The following is a 20,339-nucleotide window of genomic DNA, read 5'->3' as shown; positions in this document are numbered from 1 at the left end:
TTGCAGCTCTGTGTCAAGTATACTATCCATATCTGTGCTGCATTATTGTGAGCAGTATATAGTAGGACAGTGCAGCATTTTGGTGACCAGCAGTATACATATAGTACAGTACAGTAGGCCATTGCTGTATCTTGAAGCTCTGTGTCAAGTATACTATCCATATCTGTGCTGCATTATTGTGAGCAGTATATAGTAGGACAGTGCAGCATTTTGGTGACCAGCAGTATACATATAGTAATGTACAGTAGGCCATTGCTGTATCTTGCAGCTCTGTGTCAAGTATACTATCCATATCTGTGCTGCATTATTATGAGCAGTATATAGTAGGACAGTGCAGCATTTTGGTGACCAGCAGTATACATATAGTAACGTACAGTAGGCCATTGCTGTATCTTGCAGCTCTGTGTCAAGTATACTATCCATATCTGTGCTGCATTATTGTGAGCAGTATATAGTAGGACAGTGCAGAATTTTGGTGACCAGCAGTATACATATAGTAACGTACAGTATGCCATTGCTGTAACTTGAAGCTCTGTGTCAAGTATACTATCCATATCTTTGTTGCATTATTGTGAGCAGTATATAGTAGGACAGTGCTGCATTTTGGTGACCAACAGTATATAGTTGTACAGTACAGTAGGCCATTGCTGTATCTTGCAGCTCCGTGTCACTTCAAGTATCCATATCTGTGCTGCATTGATGTGAGCAGTATATAGTAGTACAGTGCAGCATTGTGGTGACCAGTATACTACAGTACAATAGTCCAGTGCTGTTCTCGCTGCTCAGTGTCAGTTCTCCGTAGTATCATCAGTGCTCAGTAAAATTAGTGATCAGTATAATCAGTGATTGATCAGTATAATCAGTTCTCAGTATAATCAGTGCGCTGTTGGACGTGCGCCCGTTTTCCGCCATTAGTGCATTGGGACTTAGACAATTGATGAAGTTATTGTGTCCCCGGTACAAAATCCCATCTAGATTCCACTTCACTAGGCAGGCGATATCGAGATTTTACCTATTAATATCAGTGATTTATAATTAATTATTAATTACAGTGATCTTGCCAAATGATTCCAGTGATTTTGTCATTTTCTTCCAGTGATTTGGACCAATAATACCATTGATTAGAACAAATAATTCCAGTGATTTTGTCATTTTCTTCCAGTGATTTGGACCAATAATACCATTGATTAGAACAAATAATTCCAGTGATTTTGTCATTTTCTTCCAGTGATTTGGACCAATAATACCACTGATTAGAAAAAATAATTCCTGTGATATTGAGGTGTTTGTGTCACTTAGCTTAGCCATCCGGCGACCCCGGTGCACCTCTTTTTCTCTTTTCTTTGCATCATGTGCTGTTTGGGGCCAATTTTTTTAAGTGCCATCCTGTCTGACACTGCAGTGCCACTCCTAGATGGGCCAGGTGTTTGTGCCGCCCTCTTGGGTCGCTTTGCTTAGTCATCTAGCGACCTCGGTGCAAATTTTAGGACTAAAAATAGTATTGTGAGGTGTGAGGTGTTCAGAATAGACTGGAAATGAGTGGAAATTATGGTTATTGAGGTTAATAATACTATAGGATCAAAATGACTCCCAAATTCTATGATTTAAGCTGTTTTTGAGGGTTTTTTGAAAAAAAAACACCCGAATCCAAAACACACCCGAATCCGACAAAAATTTTTCAGGGATGTTTTGAAAAAACGCGTCCGAATCCAAAACACGGCCGCGGAACAGAATCCAAAACCAAAACATAAAACCCGAAAATTTCCGGTGCACATCTCTACCTCCTTTATCTTCAATAAAACAACTCCACTGGCTAAAGCTGGCCATACATCAGGACGATATCTTTCCAACCAGCCAACTAGTTGGCTGGTTGGAAAGATAATGTGGCAGTGTGTGGGAGCAAACGATTATCAGCCGTTTGCTCCCACACGCTGAAAAACGGACAGAAACGGTCTGTCCAACTAGTTGGGAAAATCAAACCTGTTTGATTTTCCCAACCAATCGTTCAGGTGTAGGGGAAACTTTCCCCCCAACTGAACGATAAGTAGGCGGACACTGCCTGCCAGTGTCCGCCTACTGCGCCGGCAGCATGAAAAGCCCCCCCCCCCCCACATTACCTGTGACAGCGGGCTGTGCAGTGCGGGGCCTGAAAAGGGGGCGGAGCTACGGCGTCACGAGGGGGCGGAGCTACACGGAATAGAGGGGCAGAGCTACACGGGACCAGACAGCTTTGCAGTGACGGCCAGCCAGACTTGGTAAGTGGAGGGTGAGAGAGAAGTGTGTGTGTGTGTGTGTGTGTGTATGGTGGGGGTGTGTGTGTGTTTGTATATATGTGTGAAGTGTGTGTGTGTGAGGTATGTCTGTGTGTGCGCGCTTTATGGACGCCACTGCTGGGGGGGCCATTACATGCAAGGACGCTACTGCTATAGGGGGGGGCATTACGTATAAGGACGCTACTATTGCTGGGGGGGGGGCATTACATATAACGATACTACTGCTGGGGGGGCATTATGTATAAGGACGCTACTATTACTGGGGGGGCATTACCTATAACAATGCTACTACTACTGGGGGGCATTATGTATAAGAACGCTACTACTACATGGGGGCAATACATATAACGATGCTACTACTACTGGGGAGGCATTATGTATAGGAACGCTACTACTACAGGGGGGCATTACATATAACGATGCTACTACTACTGGGGGGGCATTATGTATAAGGAGGCTACTAATACTGCGGGGGCATTACATATAAGGACGCTACTACTGGGGGGGCATTATGTATAAGGACTCTTACTACTGGGGGGCATTATGTATAAGGACGGTGCTACTACTACTGGGAGGGCATTACATGTAAGGATGCTACTACTACTGGGGGGGCATTATGTATAAGGATGCTACTACTACTGGGGGGGCATTATGTATAAGGACGGTACTACTACTGGGGGCACATTACGTATAAGGATGCTACTACTACAGGGGTGGCATTACGTATAAGGACGCTGGATCAGATGAGTATAATTATCTTTTATTTTCAGGTACCCGTGGATTCTACTTGGAGAAGATGACCGACTGCTTCGTGTCAACATAGGTAAGTATGTGTGTGTCGACATGTGTGAAATAAAGTTTTACTGTCACGGTGTGTGTCTCCTGTTTTTATTTGGGTATTTTTTTTCCATTAGAACTACAGGTACCAGCGGGCCCGTTTTTCTCCCGCATGCTGGTACTTGTGGTTCTCCAAGTACCAGCTTGCGGGGGAGGCTTGCTGGGATTTGTAGTACTACTGGAAAAAACAATATTCTTTCAATTTTCTCAAGGCTATCAGCCCCCCATCCGCAGCCTTTGGATGGGGGGGACAGCCTCGGGCTTCACCCCTGGCCCTTGGGTGGCTGGGGGGGGGACCCCTTGATTGAAGTGGTCCCCACTCCCCCAGGGTACCCCGGCCAGGGGTGACTAGTTGGATATTTAATGCCATGGCCGCAGGGCACTGTATAAAAGTGACCCCCGGCTGTGGCATTATCTGTCCAGCTAGTGGAGCCTGATGCTGGTGTAAAAAATATGGGGGACCCCTACTCTTTTTGTCCCCCGTATTTTTTGCACCAGCACCAGGCGCAGAGCCCGGTGCTGGTTTTAAAAATACGGGGGATCCCCTGTCCGTTTTTCCCCCGGATTTTTAGAACCAGGACCGGCTCGAAGAGCCCGAGGCTGGTTATGCTTTGGAGGGGGTCCCCACGCAATTTTTTTTCGGGTTTTTCCCATTCCATTTAAAAAAATATATATATATATATATAATAATCTTTTAATAAATATATAAATAATACTTGTGCCTCCAAAAAAGAGGGCACCAGGCAAGCTGTACATTTTACTACATTGGGAGTGCCGAATATCTACATCTTATATATATATATATATATATATATATATTTGCCTTGGCAGCCCAACCATGCTGGTATCCATAGTTCAGTATAAAAATAAGTAAATCTAATAAATGTATGGTGGTGAAAGAAAAGCCCAGTTTCACTGAAAAAAAGACACTTCTGCATGTTTTGAAATTAAAAAACAAAACAAAACTGAAGAACTGTAGGCAGGCACTGTCCGCCTACTTCGGTGACATCACAAGTTGGACAGAAGTTGGAAGGTTGGTTGGTCTGATGAAAAGTTGGTTAGATGTGTGGAGCACTGGTAAAAAGTTGGTGAGATGTGTGGGGCACTGTTTTAGTTGAACAGACAAGTTGGATGGTTGGAAGTTTGGAGTGTTGGAGAAAAGTTGGTCTGATGTATGGCTAGCATAAGTAACTGGGCTGCTTGTAGTTGTAAAGCATCCACTGGTGTGTACAACAACTCTGCAATATCCTCAAGCCTGTACACAGTCACATGTATGTCCAACATTGACTACTACACACTGTTATGCAAATAAAATCATGTACATGCTTTTTACTTAGCCACCAGAATCAGCATGCTTATGTATTAGGGGATGCTCCTAATTCTGGAGTCCTTACTTAATATATCATTAAATCTCTGCACTGGGAATTTCCTGGTTGCCTCTTGGCTGTATAAAATACCCACAAGCAGTACATTGCTGATTCAGCTGATTTTTTTTGTATGGCCCTGCCATGTAGGCATACCTAAACAACTAAAGTGAATACAGGATTTGTACTGTGATAAGAGTCACACTTTCATATGTTCACACACACCTGCATCACTCTTAGCAGATTGTCTGCAGTTTTGTAAGAAAATATAAAATATTCATACTGTATGCAGCATATGATAGCTGTAGCAGATAAAGCTCTAGAAAATATTATACACAGGATGTATTCTGTTAGAAATATAAACACCAAAGAGAGATACTGTACACGTGTCCACATACACCTATCCTCAAGACCAATTGGCGCACCGCAGATTTTGCTACTAAGGGGGATATTTACTAAGCAATGATAAGAGCAGAGAAGTGAGCCAGTGGAGAAGTTGCCCAATGCAACTAATCAGCACTGAAGTAACATCTATAATTTGCATACTAGAAAATTATACAGAGCTGCTGATTGGTTGATGGGGCAACTTCTCCATTGGCTCACTTCTCCGCTCTTATCACTGATTAGTAAATGTCCCCTTAAGCCTACAGTATGTCATGTGTCCCACTCCCACCACACTGATTTGTACTGAAAATGTGTCATTTAACTGGAATGGGTTTGTTGGGTCAACCCTATTTAGGTCGACACTCATTAGGTCGAGCACTATGGGTCGACAGGCAGTAGGTCGGCACATGGAAAAGGTTGACATGGTTGGCAGGTCGACGTGGGAAAAAGTCGACATGAGGTTTAAAAAAAAAAAATTGGTGCAATTTTCTACGTAAAGTGACTGGGAACCCCAATCAGTGCACCCTGTCCCCTTGCATGGGCTGCTTTGCTCACCATGCTTCGGGCATTCCCAATCGTAGTCCACCTGGATTGTAAAGTATGAAAAGTAAAAAAAAAATGACAAAAAATGGGAAAAACTCATGTCGACCTTTTCATGTGTGGACCTTTGCCATGTCGACCTAATGCTCATGTCGACCTTCTGCAGGTGTCGACCTAATGCATGTCAACCAATAGTGGTCGACCTATTGAGTGTCAACCTAAGTAATGTCGACCTAAGGACCGTATCCCCATTTAACTAATGTGACTAAAGCACAATGCACGTGTACCCTGGACACTGCCACTGACATTGCATGCAGCAGCCATGTGCGAAACGGATTCTAACTTGGGTAAAAGGCAAATGAAATAAGGGGCCTATTTTTTAACATTATTTTGACAAAAAAAATGTGAAAAGGGTGTTTTCACACCTTTACATTATTTAGTATCACTTAAATGTATAAATGTCATGAAAACTGCTCCAAACCTTTTAATTCACATGTTTTTAGTAAACAGATCGCATTTCCCATGCTTATAATGGGAAATGCCATCTGGGCCAAATTTACCAAAAACATTTTTTTAAAAACCCGCAATGAGCCCTGCTATAATTTCGCCATCTCCAGCTGGCCTTATCACAGGGATCATTGCAAGGCCCCTACTTCTGCACAGCTTTCTCTGCCCCTGGCCGCTGCGCATGCGCATTACAGAACCATATACACTATAATTGACTTTGGATGCAGCTACAATGCAACACAGACGTTAGCCACTGGCAACAGAAGCCTTGTCTTCCAGTCCACTGTGCAGGCACGTGAGCCCACACAAGGGGGTATATTTACTAAGCTCCCGATTTTGACCAATTTTGTGCTTTTTCATCAAAGTGTCATCTCGGGTATTTACTAAACTCAAATCTCGGCAGTGATGAGGGCATTCGTATTTTTTTTGAAGTTAAAGAAAAAATACGAATGAATACACCATCGGTCAAACACGCCTGTTATTTTATACAACTCGGTCATTTACTAAAAATTAGAATTCACAATCACTGCCGGCAATAGCCAAACACTGCCGTGAAAAAATACAAATCGGAAAAGAAAGCAGTTTTCAAATAGACCTGCTTTTTTTTATCGTGTTTTGATAGGCATGCACGGATCAGTGAGATCCGTGCATGCTTATCAGTGGGAAAGGGTGCGAAAGAGTTATAAATCAGGAAAAAAATTTGCGTGGGGTCCCCCCTCCCAAGCATAACCAGCCTCGGGCTCTTTGAGCCGGTCCTGGTTGTAAAAATACGGGGAAAAAATTGACAGGGGTTCCCCCATATTTTAACAACCAGCACCGGGCTCTGCGCCTGGTCCTGGTGCAAAAAATGCGGGGGACAAAAGATGTAGGGGTACCCCATATTTCTTCCACCAGCACCGGGCTCCACTAGCCAGAGAGATAATGCCACAGCCGGGGGACACTTTTTTTTATATTGGTCCCGGCGGCCCTGGCATTAAATCACCAACTAGTCACCCCTGGCCGGGGTACCCTGGAGGAGTTGGGACCCCTTAAATCAAGGGGTCCCCCCCTCCAGCCACCCAAGGGCCAGAGGTGAAGCCTGAGGCTGTCCCCCCCATCCAAGGGCGGTGGATGGGAGGCTGATAGCCTTTTGTGTAAAAAAAAGAATATTGTTTTTTGTAGCAGAACTACAAGTCCCAGCAAGCCTCCCCGCAAGCTGGTACTTGGAGAAACACAAGGACCAGCATGCGGGGGGAAATGGGCCCGCTGGTACCTGTAGTTCTACTACAAAAAAAATACCCAAATAAAAACAAAACACACACACCGTGATAGTCAAATTTTATTAAACATACATGCACACTTACATACATACATACTTACCTATGTTGACACGAAGCAGTCGGTCCTCTTCTCCAGTAGAATCCTGGGGTACCTGTAAATAACATTATACTTACAAAAATAAGAATTTACTCACCGGTAATTCTATTTCTCGTAGTCCGTAGTGGATGCTGGGAACTCCGTAAGGACCATGGGGAATAGACGGGCTCCGCAGGAGACTGGGCACTCTAAGAAAGAATTAGGACTACTGGTGTGCACTGGCTCCTCCCTCTATGCCCCTCCTCCGGACCTTAGTTAGGGAAACTGTGCCCGGAAGAGCTGACACAATAAGGAAAGGATTTGGAATCCCGGGTAAGACTCATACCAGCCACACCAATCACACCGTACAACTCGTGATACAATACCCAGTTAACAGTATGAATAACAACTGAGCCTCACGAACAGATGGCTCATAACAATAACCCTTTAGTTAGGCAATAACTATATACAAGTATTGCAGACAATCCGCACTTGGGATGGGCTCCCAGCATCCACTACGGACTACGAGAAATAGAATTACCGGTGAGTAAATTCTTATTTTCTCTGACGTCCTAGTGGATGCTGGGAACTCCGTAAGGACCATGGGGATTATACCAAAGCTCCCAAACGGGCGGGAGAGTGCGGATGACTCTGCAGCACCGAATGAGCAAACTCAAGGTCCTCCTCAGCCAGGGTATCAAACTTGTAGAATTTTGCAAACGTGTTTGATCCCGACCAGGTAGCAGCTCGGCAAGGTTGTAAAGCCGAGACCCCTCGGGCAACCGCCCAAGAAGAGCCCACCTTCCTCGTGGAATGGGCTTTGACTGATTTAGGATGCGGCAGTCCAGCCGCAGAATGTGCAAGTTGAATCGTGGAGCAGATCCAGCGAGCAATAGTCTGCTTAGAAGCAGGAGCACCCAACTTGTTGGGTGCATGCAGGATAAACAGCGAGTCAGTCTTTCTGACTCTAGCCGTCCTGGAAACATAGATTTTCAGGGCCCGGACTACGTCCAGCAACTTGGAAGCCTCCAAGTCCCGAGTAGCCGCAGGCACCACAATAGGTTGGTTCAAATGAAACGCTGATACCACCTTAGGGAGGAATTGGGGACGCGTCCTCAATTCTGCTCTGTCCATATGGAAGATCAGATAATGGCTTTTACAGGACAAAGCCGCCAATTCTGACACCCGCCTAGCCGAAGCCAAGGCCAAAAGCATGACCACTTTCCACGTGAGATATTTTAATTCCACGGTCTGAAGTGGCTCAAACCAATGTGATTTTAGGAAATCCAACACAATGTTGAGATCCCAAGGTGCCACTGGGGGCACAAAAGGGGGCTGAATATGCAGCACTCCCTTAACAAACGTCTGAACTTCAGGCAGTGAAGCCAGTTCTTTTTGAAAGAAAATAGACAGGGCTGAAATCTGGACTTTAATGGATCCCAATTTTAGGCCCATAGTCACTCCTGACTGTAGGAAGTGCAGAAATCGACCCAGCTGAAATTCTTCTGTGGGGGCCTTCATAGCCTCACACCAAGCAACATATTTTCGCCATATGCGGTGATAATGCTTTGCTGTCACATCTTTCCTAGCTTTTATCAGCATAGGAATGACTTCAACCGGAATGCCCTTTTCCATCAGGATCCGGCGTTCAACCGCCATGCCGTCAAACGCAGCCGCGGTAAGTCTTGGAACAGACAGGGCCCCTGCTGTAGCAGGTCCAGTCTGAGAGGCAGAGGCCAAGGGTCCTCTGAGATCATTTCTTGTAGTTCCGGGTACCAAGTCCTTCTTGGCCAATCCGGAATGATGAGTATAGTTCTTACTCCTCTCTTTCTTATTATCCTCAGCACCTTTGGTATGAGAGGAAGACGAGGGAACACATAAACCGACTGGTACACCCACGGTGTCACTAGAGCGTCCACAGCTATCGCCTGAGGGTCCCTTGACCTGGCACAATATCTTTTTAGCTTTTTGTTTAGGCGGGACGCCATCATGTCCACCTGTGGCCTTTCCCAACGGTTTACAATCAGTTGGAAAACTTCTGGATGAAGTCCCCACTCTCCCGGGTGGAGGTCGTGCCTGCTGAGGAAGTCTGCTTCCCAGTTGTCCACTCCCGGAATGAACACTGCTGACAGTGCTATCACGTGATTTTCCGCCCATCGGAGAATCCTTGTGGCTTCTGCCATCGCCATCCTGCTTCTTGTGCCGCCATGTCGGTTTACATGGGCGACCGCCGTGATGTTGTCTGACTGAATCAGCACCGGCTGGTTTTGAAGCAGGGGTCTTGCCTGACTTAGGGCATTGTAAATGGCCCTTAGTTCTAGAATATTTATGTGTAGGGAAGCCTCCTGACTCGACCATTGTCCTTGGAAGTTTCTTCCCTGCGTGACTGCCCCCCAACCTCGGAGGCTTGCATCCGTGGTCACCAGGACCCAGTCCTGTATGCCGAATCTGCGGCCCTCTAGAAGATGAGCACTCTGCAGCCACCACAGCAGAGACACCCTGGCCCTCGAGGACAGGGTGATCAGCCGATGCATCTGAAGATGCGATCCGGAGCACTTGTCTAACAGATCCCACTGAAAGATCCTTGCATGGAACCTGCCGAATGGAATTTCTTCGTAAGAAGCTACCATCTTTCCCAGGACTCGCGTGCAGTGATGCACCGACACCTGTTTTGGTTTCAGGAGGTCTCTGACCAGAGATGACAACTCCTTGGCCTTCTCCTCCGGGAGAAACACCTTCTTCTGTTCTGTGTCCAGAATCATACCCAGGAACAGCAGACGCGTCGTAGGAACCAGCTGCGACTTTGGAATATTCAGAATCCAGCCGTGCTGTTGTAGCACTTCCTGAGATAGTGCTACTCCGACCAACAACTGCTCCCTGGACCTCGCCTTTATAAGGAGATCGTCCAAGTATGGGATAATTATAACTCCCTTCTTTTGAAGGAGTATCATCATTTCGGCCATTACCTTGGTAAATACCCTCGGTGCCGTGGACAGACCAAACGGCAACGTCTGGAATTGGTAATGGCAGTCTTGTACCACTAAACGGAGGTACACCTGGTGAGGTGGGTAAATGGGGACATGCAGGTGAGCATCCTTGATGTCCAGTGATACCATGTAATCCCCTTCTTCCAGGCTTGCAATAACCGCCCTGAGCGATTCCATTTTGAACTTGAACCTTCTTATATAAGTGTTCAAGGATTTCAAATTTAGAATGGGTCTCACCGAACCGTCTGGTTTCGGTACCACAAACATTGTGGAATAGTAACCCCGTCCCTGTTGAAGGAGGGGAACTTTTATTATCACCTGCTGGAGGTACAGCTTGTGAATTGCCGCCAGCACTACCTCCCTGTCCGGGGGAGTAGCTGGCAAGGCTGATTTGAGGTAACTGCGAGGGGGAGACGTCTCGAATTCCAGCTTGTATCCCTGAGATACCACTTGTAGAACCCAGGGATCCACCTGTGAGCGAACCCACCGGTCGCTGAAGTTCCGGAGATGGGCCCCCACCGCACCTGCCTCCACCAGTGGAGCCCCAGCGTCATGCGGTGGATTTAGTGGAAGCAGGGGAGGATTTCCGTTCTTGGGAACTGGCTGTATGGTGCAGCTTTTTCCCTCTACCCCTGCCTCTGGGCAGAAAGGACGCGCCTTTAACCCGCTTGCCTTTCTGGGGCCGAAAGGACTGTACCTGATAATACGGTGCTTTCTTTGGCTGTGAGGGAACCTGGGGTAAAAATGTCGACTTCCCAGCTGTCGCTGTGGAAACGAGGTCCGAAAGACCATCCCCAAACAATTCCTCACCCTTGTAAGGCAAAACCTCCATGTGCCTTTTAGAATCCGCATCACCTGTCCACTGCCGAGTCCATAATACTCTTCTGGCAGAAATGGACATTGCATTTATTCTAGATGCCAGCCGGCAAATATCCCTCTGTGCATCTCTCATGTATAAGACTACGTCTTTAATATGCTCTATGGTTAGCAATATAGTGTCCCTGTCAAGGGAATCAATGTTATCAGACAGGGAATCAGACCACGCTGCTGCAGCACTGCACATCCATGCTGAAGCAATAGCAGGTCTCAGTATAGTACCTGAGTGTGTATATACAGACTTCAGGATAGCCTCCTGCTTTCTATCCGCAGGCTCCTTTAAGGCGGCCGTATCCTGAGACGGTAGTGCCACCTTTTTTGACAAGCGTGTGAGCGCTTTATCCACCCTCGGGGATGTCTCCCAATGTACCCTGTCCTCTGGCGGGAAAGGGTACGCCATTAGTAACTTTTTAGAAATCACTAGTTTTTTATCAGGGGAAGCCCACGCTTCTTCACACACTTCATTTAACTCATCTGAAGGGGGAAAAACCACTGGTTGCTTTTTCTCCCCAAACATAATACCCTTTTTAGTGGTACCTGGGTTAATGTCAGAAATGTGCAACACATTTTTCATTGCCGTAATCATGCAACGGATGGCCCTAGTGGAATGTACATTAGTCTCGTCGTCGTCGACACTGGAGTCAGACTCCGTGTCAACATCTGTGTCTGCCATCTGAGGTAGCGGGCGTTTTTGAGCCCCTGATGGCCTTTGAGACGCCTGGGCAGGCCCTGGCTGAGAAGCCGGCTGTCCCACAGCTGTTATGTCATCGAACCTTTTTTGTAAGGAGTTGATACTGTCGGTTAATACCTTCCACATATCCATCCACTCTGGTGTCGACCCCGCAGGGGGTGACATCACATTTATCGGCACCTGCTCCGCCTCCACATAAGCCTCCTCATCAAACATGTCGACACAGCCGTACCGACACACCGCACACACACAGGGAATGCTCTGACTGAGGACAGGACCCCACAAAGTCCTTTGGGGAGACAGAGAGAGAGTATGCCAGCACACACCACAGCGCTATATAAACAGGGATTTACACTACACAAAGTGATTTTCCCTATAGCAGCTATAATATACAGTTTTGCGCCTAAATTTAGTGCCCCCCCCCCTCTCTTTTTTACCCTATGGAGCCTGGAAACTGCAGGGGAGAGCCTGGGGAGCGTCCTTCCAGCGGAGCTGTGAAGAGGAAATGGCGCCAGTGTGCTGAGGGAGATAGCCCCACCCCTTTTTCGTCGGGCTTCTCCCGCTCTTTTATTAATATTATGGCAGGGGATTTTTACACATATATAGTTTATTAGACTATATTATGTGTTTTTCTTGCCATTTTAAGGTACTCTAATTGCAGCCCAGGGCGCCCCCCCCCCAGCGCCCTGCACCCATCAGTGACCGGAGTTTGTGGTGTGCATAGGGAGCAATGGCGCACAGCTGCAGTGCTGTGCGCTACCTTAATGAAGACCGGAGTCTTCAGCCGCCGATTTCAAGGACGTTCTTCTTGCTTCTGGCTCTGCAAGGGGGACGGCGGCGCGGCTCTGGGACCGGACGACCGAGGCTGGGCCTGTGTTCGATCCCTCTGGAGCTAATGGTGTCCAGTAGCCTAGAAGCCCAAGCTAGCTGCAAGCAGGTAGGTTCGCTTCTCTCCCCTAAGTCCCTCGTAGCAGTGAGTCTGTTGCCAGCAGATCTCACTGAAAATAAAAAACCTAATAAATACTTTCTTTACTAGAAGCTCAGGAGAGCCCCTAGTGTGCAACCAGCTCAAGCCGGGCACAGATTCTAACTGAGGTCTGGAGGAGGGGCATAGAGGGAGGAGCCAGTGCACACCAGTAGTCCTAATTCTTTCTTAGAGTGCCCAGTCTCCTGCGGAGCCCGTCTATTCCCCATGGTCCTTACGGAGTTCCCAGCATCCACCAGGACGTCAGAGAAAAATCTGGGATAGATCGGTCCTCCCATGTTTACACATGGAACCCCTTTCCCCGACTGTTGGGACCCCCCATGACTGCTGTCAAAGAGGGTCCCTTCAGCCAATCAGGGAGCGCCACATCATGGCACTCTTCTGATTGGCTGTGCGCGCCTGAACTCTCAGTCAGGCGGCGCACTGTAGATACAATGTAGCGCAGAGGCGCTCCATTATATCCAATGGTGGGAACTTTGCGGTCTGCGGTAGGCCGCGAGGTTAAGTGGGGTCGCACTTGTGGTTGGCACCACTTAACCTCGCGGTCTACCGCAGACCGCAAAGTTCCCACCATTGGATATAATGGAGCGCCTCTGCGCTACATTGTATCTACAGTGTGCCGCCTGACTGAGAGTTCAAGCGCGCACAGCCAATCAGGAGAGTGCCATGACGTGGCGCTCCCTGATTGGCTGAAGGGACCCTCTTTGACAGCAGTCAAACAGGTATTCCGTTTTTTTATTTGACCAAGTCCCTGGATTATAGCTGTTAAGAAGAGGACCTATCTACCCCGGATTTTTTGTAAGTATAATGTTATTTACAGGTACCCCGGGATTCTACTGGAGAAGTGGACCGTCTGCTTCGTGTCAACATAGGTAAGTATGTATGTATGTAAGTGTGCATGTATGTTTAATAATATTTTACTATCACGGTGTGTGTGTTTTGTTTTTTTAGAACTACAGGTACCAGCAGGACCGTTTTCCCCCGCATGCTGGTGCTTGTGGTTCTCCAAGTACCAGCTTGCAGGGGAGGCTTGCTGGGACTTGTAGTTCTTCTACAAAAAAAATATTCTTTTTTTACACAAAAGGCTATCGGCCTCCCATCCGCCGCCCTTGGATGGGGGGGACAGGCTCGGGCTTCACCTCTTGCCCTTGGGTGGCTGGAGGGGGGGACCCCTTGATTTAAGGGGTCCCCACTACTCCAGGGTACCCCGGCCAGGGGTGACTAGTTGGTGATTTAATGCCATGGCTGCCGGGACCAATATAAAAGTGTCCCCCGGCTGTGGCATTATCTCTCTGGCTAGTGGAGCCCGGTGCTGGTGGAAAAAATACGGGGGACCCCTACGTCTTTTGTCCCCTAATGTTTTACAACCAGGACCGGCTCAAAGAGCCCGAGGCTGGCTATGCTTAGGAGGGGGGACCCCACACAATTATTTTCAGGATTTTTAACACTTTATACACTTTTTTAAAGGTACACAATGAAGCCTTGCACGGATCTCACAGATCCAGCCGAGATTCATTGTGTTAAGTTCGGCAGTGTTTTACTAATCACTCCCGTAAAACACTGGCCGAAATTACGAATGACATCGACATCGAAAAACACGACAATGCAGAATACGACAGCATAGTAAATGAGGCGTAAAAAAAACAAAAAGTTGCACATTCACACTAGAGATGGGCGGGTTCAGTTCGTCAAGATCCGAACCCCCCCGAACTTCACCTATTTTACACGGGTCTGAGGCAGCCTCGGATCTTCCCGCCTTGCTCGGTTAACCCAAACGCGGCCAAACGTCATCATCCCGCTGTCGGATTCTCGCAAGATTCGTATTCTATATAAAGAGCTGTGCGTCGCCGCCATTTTCACTCGTGCATTGGAGATTGAACGGAGAGGACGTGGCTGCGTTCTCTGCCTGAAAAGCTCCATATCTGTGCTCAGTGTGCTACAAATATCTGTGCTCAGTGTGCTGCAAATATCTACATTCTCTGCCTGAAAAGCTCCATATCTGTGCTCAGTGTGCTGCAAATATCTGTGCTCAGTGTGCTGCATTTTGGTGACCAACAGTATATAGTTGTACAGTACAGTAGCCCATTGCTGTATCTTGCAGCTCTGTGTCACTGCAAGTATTCATTCCATATCTGTGCTGCATTTTTGTGAGCAGTATATATAGTAGTACAGTGCAGCATTTTGGTGACCAACAGTATATAGTTGTACAGTACAGTAGGCCATTGCTGTATCTTGCAGCTCAGTGTCACTGCAAGTATCCATTCCATATCTGTGCTGCATTTTTGTGAGCAGTATATATAGTAATATGGTGCAGCATTTTGGTGACCAACAGTATATAGTTGTACGCAGAGCCGGATTAAGGGGGGGCCCAGGGGGTACATTACCCTGGGCCCCCCTGTCTTAGGGGCCCCCATCCCTGCTGTCCCCTACAGGCCATTTTAATGCTTTTTTTTTTAAATGACGTTAACCGCCCCTCAGCATACATCTGAGCAGCCAGCGCTGTGGTCACCGATCTACAGCTGCCATCAGAGACCATCACATGCAGGGAAGCAGTAACCTCACAGAATGCAGCAGCCCCATAGCAAGATACTCTCCTGCTGGACCCGTCCTGTGCCACTTATACGGGCTCAGATGGTGCCTGCTGCAAGGTAGAGGTTGTTTTTTTCAAGTTGCAAGTGAAAAGGGGGCGTGGCCAAACGGGCGTGATCAGGCCACGCCCCCAACTTTGCCGGGATTCGTCTTCTCCTTCTGTGTCTGGCTCCTGTGGTCTTGCCAGCATTCGGCAGCGACTTCAGACTTGGAGATGAGAGATGAGAGAGAGAGAGAGAGAGAGAGAGAGAGAGAGTTACTCTGTGTTTGTGTGTGGTCCAAATGTGTGTGGGGGGGGGGTGTATGATCCAAAATACATGTTACCAAGGGACTTAAATTGACATCACCAAATAGTATTTGTATATATATATATATATATAAACTGGAAAAAATCTCGGCGGCACTCAGAGTCTGTACACCTTCAATCAGCGTGAAAAAGCCATGTGCATTTATTAACGTTTCGGAGGGCGAACCTCCTTCCTCAGAACACTGCAAACAAGTGATAGCAAACAATATAACAACTTAAATACCTGCTTCTCCTGGTCCCCGTCATCTCTCGCCACGTCTGCGTTGTACACTACACCGGGAGCGCACCTCCGGTCACGTGGGGCACCCAGATGCCGGAAGTAACGTCCTCCCGCGATATGACCCGCTTCTGACGTGGCTGTGGACAAAGGGGAGAGGTTACCATAGAGACGGTACACAGTCTGCCAAACGGCGCCGTGTATCACGTCACTGGAAGCCAATCATGTGTTACATACAAAAGTTTCCATCTCATAATGTGCATGTAATAATAAGACACACTGACCCGCAGTGTGAAACATGGGTGATATAAATAAACAAGTGTTGTATGTGACCATCTTAGATAAATCAACTATCCAATCTAAATAATAGGAGGATAAATACATTGTTTTTTTAAAAAAACGTGATTAGCTGTGTGATAGACCAAATTTATACAAACTATACATCCTGTGTCTATAAGTATAGTGCCATCATTAATAATTCTGTAGAAACAGTGCTAAATATCGGCAGCTAATTATGTTTTTATCTTTTCATATAGAAGCTTATAATCTTATATAGGCATAACATATTCCGGCATAATTTATAAAAAACAGCTTAAATTTAATTTATCATTTAGACCTCTGGGGTGGATGGTGTCCAGTCTAAAAATCACCTGGCCTCGAGCTGTAATAACTTAATAGCCCTATTGCCCCCTCGGGCGGCTTCTGGGATGTGATCCACTATCTTGTATCTAACTGACGCTAGACTGTGCTTCATCTGAGCGAAGTGTCTGGCGACTGGTTGGTCGCTCTTGCCTGTCTGTAATGCTGCCCTAATGGCTGACCGGTGTTGGGCCATTCTTTCTTTGAAAAGACACTGTGTCTTGCCTATATAGTATAGGCTGCATGGGCAAATTAGCACATAAATGACAAATGAAGAGCTACATGTCAAAGGCCATGTTATGCTGATCTTTTTGCCTGTGTGCGGATGCGTGATGGTATCTCCCGTTAGCATATAGCTACAGGTCGTGCAACCCAGGCATCGAAAACACCCTGATTTGCGGCTCAAAAAATGTGGAGCCGCTGGTGTGGTTTTAAAGCCTGTGATATCATTTTTGACCACTAGGTCTTTGATGTTGGAACTGCGAGTATAACAAGGCATAATTTTACTATGTTTGAGAGAAGATAAATGTGGGTCCGTGGTAACTATTGGCCAGATTTGTTTAATACGTTTACTTGTTCTATCACTGGCGGTGTTATATTCATTGACCCACGTGACTCTCTCTCTCACTGGTCTCGGTTTGGGGTTCAATAAAAGATCACAACGATCCAAAGTGAGCACTTTATCACGTGCTTGTTGTAGTAACTCCTTGGGGTATCCCCTCTGAATAAATTTCTCGGTCATGATATTTAATTGATTTTCCAGGTCGTTAGGATCACTAGTGATCCTTCGGACTCGGAGGAATTGAGAATATGGGAGACCTCTCACCAAAGACCTAGGGTGAAAACTATCATACCGCAAAATGGTATTACGGTCTGTGGGCTTACTATATAGCGAGGTCTGAATCTGACCATTGTGTACCATAATCTTAATGTCCAAAAAACAAATTTCACTGGGATGTGTGGTGAGAGTCAATTTGATAGGGCTAGGTGACTTATTGTGTTCTTCAATCATAGCAGACAACATCTGTGGATCGTGTGTCCAAAATAACAGTAAGTCGTCTATGTATCGAAAATATAGTAAAATATGCCTTGAAATGGATACATTTTCAAAAAATAACTCGCGTTCAATTTCCCACATGTATGCGTTCGCCAGAGATGGTGCTACCGCTGACCCCATCGCACAACCTGTTCTTTGATTAAAAAATTTACCATTAAACAAGAAATAGTTGTGGGTCAGCGTAAATTCAAGTAATGTTATGAATAAATCGATGTCCGGTCCAGTATATAATGTATTATGTGTAATCAGGCGCCTCACTGCGCTCAGTCCCGCTTGATGCGGGATGCATGTGTACAAACTCGCTACATCTAGTGTAGCGAGTGTGGTACCTTCTGGTATGGACTCAAAGGACATCAGTTTCTTCAATAACATATTTGAATCTTTAAGGTGTGTAAATGTGGCTTGAACACAGGGCTGCAAGTAAGAGTCTAAAAAAATGGCTATGGCTTCACATAATGACCCTCTGGCGGAAATGATTGGTCTGCCAGGGGGCTGCCTAGCATCTTTATGTAATTTAGGTATGACATAAAAAATGGGGATGACCGGATGCTTGCATGTGAGTTTATTCAATACATCTAGTGAAATAAGCCCTTCCGTTGCTGCTGTCTCTAGAATGCTATCTAGTTCAGCCTTATATTCCCTGGTGGGATCTACTTGCAACGGACTATAAGTGTTAATATCAGCCAATAGGCGGTCACACTCTCTGATATATTGGTCAGTGTCCATGACCACGATTCCTCCCCCTTTATCAGCTTTTCTGATAATGATGTCCTGTCTTTCTTGTAAGGACTTCAGAGCTGACTGTTCATCAACCGTGAGGTTTTTATAGACTTGTGGAGGAGGATCGTCCGATAAGTTCTCCATCATACGTGTAAAGGTTTTGATCGACGGATTTAAAGATAAAGGGTCAAACTTCGACGATGTCCCTAATCTACGGATTTGTGCTGGAAGATCCGGTTCAGTAGAAGGCTCTGCAGATTTATTGAAATGTTCTTTTAATTTCAATGTTCTATTCAGCTTAAATGTCTCCACTTGCCTTGGCTGAAGATGGGACCCCCGGCTTCAAACTAGGGCCCACCAAATACAGTCCATGCAGGTAGCCCGGCACTCCGCTGTCCCCCTCAGGGGATAAATGCTCCGGTGCCTTCCTAGGGGTGTGCTTGCCCCAGTATAAACTGGAAAAAATCTCAGCCAATAGGCGGTCACACTCTCTGATATATTGGTCAGTGTCCATGACCACGATTCCTCCCCCTTTATCAGCTTTTCTGATAATGATGTCCTGTCTTTCTTGTAAGGACTTCAGAGCTGACTGTTCATCAACCGTGAGGTTTTTATAGACTTGTGGAGGAGGATCGTCCGATAAGTTCTCCATCATACGTGTAAAGGTTTTGATCGACGGATCAAACTCCTTCATCCCAGCATCCACAGCAGCGCCAGGCAGCCAATACGGAAGGAGAGGGGGATGCTGCAGCGGCGCTTACTACCAATGAAATAGCGCTGCTGCGGCTCCCTGCTCCCTCTCCCTCCTCCTCCTTCTCACCTCACTGCCTGCACCGAGAGGGAGATGCCAGCACGAGGAGCCTGTCAGCGGGGAGAAGGTAAGTATATCCCTGTCTCTCTCTCTCTCTCTCTCAGGGGGACACCGTCTGCCGCAATGTGTAAAAAGGGGTCCTGGCTGCCGCAATGTGTAAAAAGGGGTCCTGGCTGCCGCAATGTGTAAAAAGGGGGACTGGCTGCCGCAATGTGTAAAGATGGGGCCTGGCTGCCGCAATGTGTAAAAAGGGGGACTGGCTGCCGCAATGTGTAAAGAGGGGGCCTGGCTGCCGCAATGTGTAAAAAGGGGGACTGGCTGCCGCAATGTGTAAAGAGGGGGCCTGGCTGCCGCAATGTGTAAAAAGGGGGACTGGCTGCCGCAATGTGTAAAAAGGGGTCCTGGCTGCCGCAATGTGTAAAAAGGGGGTCTGGCTGCCGCAATGTGTAAAAAGGGGTCCTGGCTGCCGCAATGTGTAAAAAGGGGGACTGGCTGCCGCAATGTGTAAAAAGGGGGACTGGCTGCCGCAATGTGTAAAAAGGGGTCCTGGCTGCCGCAATGTGTAAAAAGGGGGACTGGCTGCCGCAATGTGTAAAAAAGGGGACTGTCTGCTGTAATGTGTAAAAAGGGGGACGCTGTCTGCTGTAATGTATAAAAGGGGCTCTACCTGGTGTAGTGGCGCTACTGTGCAGCGTAATTTGAATAATGTAGACTACTGTGCACCGTAGTATGAATTGCTATTATTTTGTGGCCACGCCCCTTCCCCGTGAAGCCACGCCCCTATAAAATTTCCACGCGCCTACGCCGCGCACTGCCCCTATCTTACATGGGGGGGCGGCACTGTCGTTTTTTGCATACAGCGCTAAAATGCCTAGTTACGGCACTGGCTGCACCCGCAAAATATTAATGCTAAAGTGCAGTGATAAAACATTTTATATTTCTGTGATAAATAGTAAAAGAAAATCTTTATTATCTCCATTTCTATTTTTATATACCTTTATCTCTCTAAAAGGGCGTATGACAGGACTCAAACAAATGTAAATGTAAGAAGACCTGCTCTCTGAGCCCTCGTTATGTGTACTGCAGCGTTGTGATCTTTCCGCTGCTAGGCAGACAGCAGATGCTTTGTGTGAGTCTGCCTTGTGGAAAGAATCTGAGGATCTCCCATGTTGTCCTGCATTCCACCAGCCCATGAATACAGAGGAGAGGGACTAGTGGTC

Source organism: Pseudophryne corroboree, chromosome 1, assembly GCF_028390025.1.
Source record: "Pseudophryne corroboree isolate aPseCor3 chromosome 1, aPseCor3.hap2, whole genome shotgun sequence".
Lineage (NCBI taxonomy): Eukaryota > Metazoa > Chordata > Amphibia > Anura > Myobatrachidae > Pseudophryne > Pseudophryne corroboree.
Note: the sequence above shows the minus strand (reverse complement) of the source record.